The sequence below is a fragment of the Antedon bifida genome, chromosome 5 (genome assembly GCF_963402885.1).
Source record: "Antedon bifida chromosome 5, ecAntBifi1.1, whole genome shotgun sequence".
Classification (NCBI taxonomy): Eukaryota; Metazoa; Echinodermata; class Crinoidea; order Comatulida; family Antedonidae; genus Antedon; species Antedon bifida.
The window spans coordinates 28,709,932-28,718,002 of NC_136230.1; positions in this window are offsets into that span (position 1 = coordinate 28,709,932).

Below are 8,071 nucleotides of genomic sequence, written 5' to 3' on the forward strand. Positions count from 1 at the left end.
AAACTACAAAATAATCTATTCAAAGTCTGATTTTATAAATCTTCATTTTTTATTTGTTTGGGGGACAATAACTCTTTAAACAAAATATATGTTTTGCCAAAATGTTCGTTCCCACTGGACACAACGCAACGACGTAGGCGCCACCCAAGGTAGTTGACCAATCACAAGCAACAGTTTGGATGATCCATCGTGTCGTGATTGGTCAAAGCCGCACCTACGTCATTGCGTTGCATCCAAGTGGGAACCAAGCTTTACAATGGTACATGTGTATTTCGTTGTAAAATCAAAGAATCATCTCTCAATTTTAATCATTTAATTTATATTTCAAATAATTTGCAAACTGGCAGATTGTATAATTTAAGGTCTGTTTAGATGAGAAGCAATTCATTTACGTATCAATCCGCCTTGTTACCTTAATTGCACCAAATAATGTTATTGCAATGAAAACACTAATGATACAATCTTTTATTAATTCATTATTGTTTAGATAAATTTGTCATATTATTAATGTTTCAATTTGTCTCGAAATATTCATGATTATCCCACTAGATTAGAGCTCTAAGGATAGCAATGTTCTTCCTGGCGAATATTTTTTAGTTAATATTTTCATGTACTTTTTGTTCGATTCACGCGATTTCACTAATGAAAAACGGCTATGGCTACATCATAGGAAGTAAATTGACTATGGCTACATTAAGTGCACTTCGTCCGTTTCACGGAACGTTAAACGATACCACGATAAGCGAACGATAAACACTTGTGAATGTAACTTTAAGGCTAAGAAATTCGGAAGGAGGTTTTAGTTTCAAAGATTTGTAATGATCACAAGATACCGTTGTTACAGTTGTGTTATCGTCTGAATGTGACAGTTTTTAAGTATTATTGTTCTCCCGTTTTGTGCAGAGGTTTACAACCAGTATTAAACGAAGAAATAGACCTAAATAAGATTAAAATTAACTGATTATTGATTATTAGGCCTAATATTAGTGATTTTTAAAGAATTAAGATAAAAATTCACAAGACTGGATCCAGTATTTTTGTATATGCTGTACACTTGTTTTTATATTTTTAATATTTATTATTATTGTACAAGCTTTTGTCGTCTTTTTAACCATACCATCTTCATGTTTATTGTACTTTTTTAATTGTTTAAATTTAAAGAAAATAATGTTTTGTTAGATTTATTGATTGCTTGTTTGAAGGCACTACAATGAAATGCATTATGTTAACCACTAACCGAAAGTGGCACTGTTTTATTCTTTATTTCAATTTATTACCTGTTTTATTTTCTCATTCTTTCTTTTTTCTTTCTGTTTTTTCCTTAAAAGGTTCTTAAAAGTTTTCCTTTTAGTGTGTTAATTGGTAAAAGCAAACAAAACAAATCAATCAAATTTCTATAAACAAAAAATGTATGATGTATCATGACAAGTATTAAATATAAAATGTAAAAACAATGTAAATATATGTACCTAACTAAATTAACAACTCTATACATGGTTTGTTTGCTAACCATTAGGCCTAAATGTGAAACGATTCAATGAAAGTTAATTTTTAAATGAACATTCTACTAAAAACTTGAATAGGACTGAAATGTGTTTTTGATTTGATTGACAATCCAAGTGCCTTTAAAAAGGCTAATTAGATATACTATCATTATAATTACAGAACGTAATTACACACAGCCATTAGAAGCTTTGAGATAACCTTGAGTGTACGTTATGGGAATTCATTTTGCAAATTATCACTTATAGTTTCAATCAATCTTTTGTTCCAAAGAATCGAATTGTTTAATTAGTTGTGTTTTTAAAACTAAATTGTGTCATGTCCTCAGTGACATTTGAGACAAGGCGTTGACACGCGCGTACAAAAGCTGTACGATAGTTATCAACGTTTGAACGCGCGCGTATCCTATTAGAACGCGTGCGTATCCTATTTGAACGTCCGTGTACCATTTTGAACATGCGCGCGTCTCTTTGAAGAGTTATAACTCGTGTGTTTTCCAATAGTTCATTGGTTTTGTGAATGAAATGGTATCAATTACATTTAATGTATTTAATGTAAAGATTCATTGCCAAGCGAAACCGTAAAGATAGGTTAATTTACTTTATTCTATTAACATTTATTAGCGGAGTATATAAATTGGAAAAGTAGACATGTATTTAATTATTACTACATATAGGGCCTAATCATTTAATATCCAAACGATATAGTGTATATATATATACAGTATATACTTACTAGCCAATTAAAAACATTGATGCACTTTGTATAAATTAATATAAATTTTAAAGGGAATCCAATTAATTTGTAGGCCTACTGACAAGGACAAGTATATGCATGTATACACTTCATTTAATTCAAACAAAGTGTACAGTAATTTATTCACTATTTTTCTGTAACAGTGTTGTTTCCTTAACTGAGTGTGATGCGTCCAAAACATTGTGTGCAATAATGTATAGTTAATTGCTTGTTAATTGATGCATAAGTATGCTACAAATAAAATACAGTGAGTTAGGCCTATTGTGTAACAAAATTGATAACTGTACAGATAAACCCGTGTGTTTTTTTTTAAACCTTCGCCTTTCACAATTCATTATTCAAAAGACCTTTTCAAGGGAACTTTTCCGTGAAAAGAAAGATGGCAATATAATTATGTTTACCCCTATTCTGTGGAAAATACCTATTAATGGGACATTTTGTCCCGAAAGTGTCCCCTTCATACGGGTTCTTACTCAACATCAGTATGTTTCAATCAGGGATAGATATATTACTATTTATATGTTGTGTGAAATATTTATATCAATAAAACGTACGTGTTAGTTTGTAGGTATATTACTTATTTTAGCCTCCGTGTGTGATTTCATGTCTGATGGATTTTAATTAAAAGGCAATCTCTCAAGTGTCAAAGTAAGCCTAAAATGAGCTTCATATCTCCTGTGAACCAGATCATCCCAGCATAGGCCTATACATATTTTTATGAAAATAGATTTCTAAACCGATAAGAAAGTTAATTGTGTTATAAGAATTATATCCTGATTATGATGACCTTGGAAATAGACATGATTAATGTATCGCTTTCAAATATTATTTGGTCATACTCTTCCTTGTTTTGTGTTTCTGTTTTTAAATGTGTTGTAGGCCTATACTTCTTGTATATTATTAAATATATACTGTAAGTATAAGAAAGAAATAGATAAACATCATACGTCCCGTACATTTTTCGTTTGTTTATAATGTTTGTATATAACTTTTATTTTAATTATATGGAGTGAGTCAGTGGAGCTTGGTGGCGTGCTTGTCATCCAATCCCAAGGTCCGGCGTTCAACCCGGACCTAGTGTCAGGGCTGTAACTCACGACTCTTTCAACTCCACTCCCTAAGCCTCAAATGAGACTTTAGAGAGTTTATAAGCACGACAAATTATAAAATAGTGTATCCATCCTGTAATTTGTGAGGTACTCACTGTTGGATGCGTATAAAAAAAGAATCTTGTTTAGGCTTTATTATTTTTGGTGACCGAATAAATATTTGTTATAGAACCGATCCTTTTGGACAACCATCTTAAGAGGACAATTTCCCATGAACTGATCGAGAAGCAATATATTCTTTTACACTAAGCCAATCCATATATTCATGAGACGCCCTTAGTATTATTAATATGAGTTTTTACTGTTTCTTCAATTTCTTAAAGCTCATGTACAGGCATGAATTATAAATATAATAGCTGGTTAATTGTACATAAATAAAATATTTGTAATAGAAATCAAGACGAAAAAACATGAATTTCCCTTAAAACGGTTAAATACAAAATTTGGCAAAATTCTGCTATAAAACCAGGAAGACTTTTTTTCAGTAGTAGTTTAACCTAATGTAATAACATGTCTGATGAATCCCTAGAAGGTGAATAAAGATGGTGGATAGCCTATATGGTGGATAATTTTTGCTGTAGCATGAAAATAAAACTCTGAAGTTGAATAAAAATACTAGAAACGTAAAATTCAGGTTATATTACCTTTATTTAGTCATCTGATTTTTTACCACACCGTTTAATTTTCATAATTTTTGTCTGGGTGGTAGTTGTCCTAGCGGATAAGTTGTCCGGAGGTAGTTGTCTTATAGAGGGTAATTGTCCTAGGGGGTGATTGTCCTAGGGGGTAATTGTCCTAGGGGGTTATTTCCCTATGGGGTGATTGTCTTATGAGGGTGATTGTCCTATGGGGGTAGTTGTCCTATGGGATTAGTTGTCCAGGAGGTGGTTGTCCGGGTGGTAGTTGTCCAGGGGCGGTTGTCCGGGTGGTAGTTGTCCAGGGGGTGGTTGTCAGTGGGTAATTGTCCAGGGGTAGTTGTCCTGATACGAGTTTTATCGTATCATCAAAATTAATAAAGGATCGGACGAGTTTAATGTTAACGTACTCGATCTGGTTGTAGATCCGGTGTTGTAGTGTAAATTCTATACCTGCATGATATATAATTTCATATCGTTACTGACCTTTATTTCTTTATTTCTTTAAATTATGCAATATCAACCCACTCTTATCTAGTAATTATGTAACTAAAGCTTTTAATTACAGGTTGCTTAGAAGTTTAAATAATGGATTTTATAACATTTTAAGATGTTACGTATTTTTTTTATTCAGATGTTTTGTTTTGTGTATCTGTTTTTAAATGTGATACATACTTTTTGTACCATTGCTTTTACTGAAGTATAAAGCCTGTTTTCCTGTCGACGCTATCGTTAACAATAATCGGCAATCTTCTACGTAAACTGAAATGTTAACGATTTACAGGAAAAGGTACTCGCTATCGTTATCATTTCAACTTGGTCGTTTTCAAACGATAGTCGTTGAACTGTTAACGATCAACGACGATAGCGTCGAATAACGTCGACAGGAAAACAGGCTTTAGGAAGAAATAAATAAATATGTAGGCCTACGTCCCGTACATTTTTTGTATATAATGTTTGTTTACTTTTATTTTAATTAAAGTATATGAAGTGAGTGCAGAAGTATTTTAAGCCTATGATTAGGATTTAGCCTATATATTTAGGCTCTTATCTGGTTATTATTTTTGGTGACCAAATTAATATTGTTATAGAACCGATGCTTTTGGACAACAATCTTGAGAGGAAAATTTCTCATAAAATGAATGAGTAGCAATATTCTTTTACACTATGCCAATCCTTCTTGGTACCCACCAGAGACGCAATGCAACCGAGTTGACCGATGACAAGCCAAAGTTTGAATATGTTATCGCTTGTGATTGGTCAAATCACTTACGTTGCGTTATACGTACTTGCATTGCGTCTCTAGTGGGAACCAAGCTTTATATTCAAGAGACACCCTTATTTATATTTATTATAAACGGGACAATTCATTCCCCTAATATGAGTTTCTACTGTTGGAAGATGTTATTTATTTTCTTCAATATTTCACTCAGAGGTTCTCACGAGGCACAGTCTTGAGAGGAGCCTCTGCAACAAACTAGGCTACAATTGGTAGACTTCCATGTAGTAAAATTTATAATAGACTGTTGCTGCAAAATATGAAAACAGTCAATCTGGTTTTAGATTGCATGTTCCTCGTTTACGCCATAGGCCTAAGGTGAAGGAATAGATTGTCATAAATGCAATACACCCTTTTAAACAAAATGCCAAAAGGAAATGATCTGTATTTGTAATAATATTGTTATAATGCAAAAGGGCCTACAATTTATTTTAAAACAATTTTGTATTTTTATATGGTATGGTATATTTGTATATAATATTGAATTTTTAATGTTTTTTTTTTATGTTATAATGTATTTGCCAGTGGAAAAAGATTATTCACTTCGAAAGTGGACAAATTATGCATTATTATTGTTGTTGTTATTATTAATATAGGGTACCGGCGGTAAGCTGAACATTAAAGAAGATGTTCACTGTTCATCAGTTAAGCCTTGTATCTGTTATCGTATCATAAACAAGCGTAGTCATTAATAAATGATCGGACGAGTTTAATGTTAATGTACTCTTCTTGTAGTTCTAGTATAAATTCTAATACCTACCTATATAGTTTCATATTGTTACTGACCTTTATTTCTTTATTTTCTTTCAATTATGCAATATCAACCCACTCTTATCTAGTAATTATGTAACTAAAGTTTTTAATTACAGGTTGCTTAGAAGTTTAAATAATGGATTTTATAATTATTTATAAGAAGTTTTTTTTTTCTTTATTCAGATATCCAATTAATATTTATTTAATCATTATTCGCTTGTTTGTTATTACAATTTCTATATATTTATAGGCCTACCATCTTCATTGGATAATTCATAAAAGAACAATTGCTATTGTTATACAACTAATACCCGCTTATATACGTCCAATGTGGTACCATGGAAAATTACCTATCGATAGGCCGTATGGGTGTTACCATCCGTTAGTCTGCACTTAAGTTCGAGTACTTAAGTGATACTACAGTTATATATACAGTTATGCATTCATTTTAAAATGTAAAAAAGTAGACTAAATTGTTCATTATAGATAAGTAGATCATCTGATAAACATTCTCATTTGGTACTTCTCCACCTACCACCCCACCCACCACCCACGTCAAAGAAACAGCTTTTTATTTATAAATAATGAGTAATTTACAATAATAGCCTACTGATGAAAATGTTATATAGTAGGCTATAGTATTAGGTAGCACGAATTTCACTCGAATGCCTCTCGTTGGTATAGGCCTGTATTTTAGTAAAGTACACAACGCACGTATTATTTCATAGACTTGCCCTAAGTCTGTAGTTATTTCGATGTTTGTCTAAAATACAAGCTCAAATAGTACACGTATGAAACGCCATATGTGCCAAAATATTTATCTTTGAACTAATATTAAGTCAAAACTCCGTCTCGAACCCACATTAATTATTTCACTGTATAACCATGCATACTACACGAAATTATTCATAATTTAATAACTTATTGAATTACATGAGTGATCGATGGTACGATATCATTGATAAATATTACATAATATTTTCGATTTACATAATCTTGTCACGTATCTATTATAAAGCGCATTCGTGACATTAATACATTTAATCTTGACTCGTAATGTTGCATGCGATACCGTATATCAACTCACTGTGAACTGTAAAACGACTTTAAAATGTAGTACGTAATGTTATTACTTGTGATAGCACTAATGGAAGATAGATGACATGTTTCATGGGTGAATTTGTCACTACTCTCATCAAGTGTCGTATGTCGCGTTTAATAATCGAACGACGCACGCCAGGACAAGAAGTCCCGTATGTAGCTACCTCCTACACCACCTACGTGTAGGTCTACGTGTACCATATTCCCTTTCCTACATTTTCTGGATAATGAAACATGTTTCCTGTACTCAATTGGATATTAATACCGGATTATATAACAGTACTGAACTGGTTACCATGTTAATAACAAATTGGTTACCATCTTAGTAACAAATTGGTTACCATCTTAGTAACAAATTGGTTAACAGTATCAATTTGGTTTTCATGCCAGTTACGAATTGGTTACCATGTTATTAACAAATTGGTTAACAGTACCGAATTGTTTTTTATGCCAGTGACAAGTTGGTCACCATGTTAGTAACAAATTGGTCACCATGTTAGTAACAAATTGGTTAACAGTACCGAATTGGTTACCATGCCAGTTACAAATTGGTTAACAGTATCCGAATACCGAATTGGTTAACAGACCGCGTTGATATTACCGAATTTGTTATAAATACTGAATTGGTTATTTGTTACTGTGCCGAAATGTTTACAGTACCACATTCGTCACCATGCCAGTATCGAAGTTGCTACCAGTACTAAATTGTGGTTGACAGAACTGAATTCGTTAACAGTACCAAGTTTGTTAGCGTACCTAAATGGTTAACAGTAAAACATTCGTTACCATGCTGTACTGATTACCATGCTGTACTGAATTGGTTACCATGCCGGTACTGAAGGTTACATGCTAGTACCGAATCGGTTACCAATAAGTCTACCAATCTGTCATCTAATAGGCCTACCATGTGCTATAAGAGTTCATGAGTTTATATT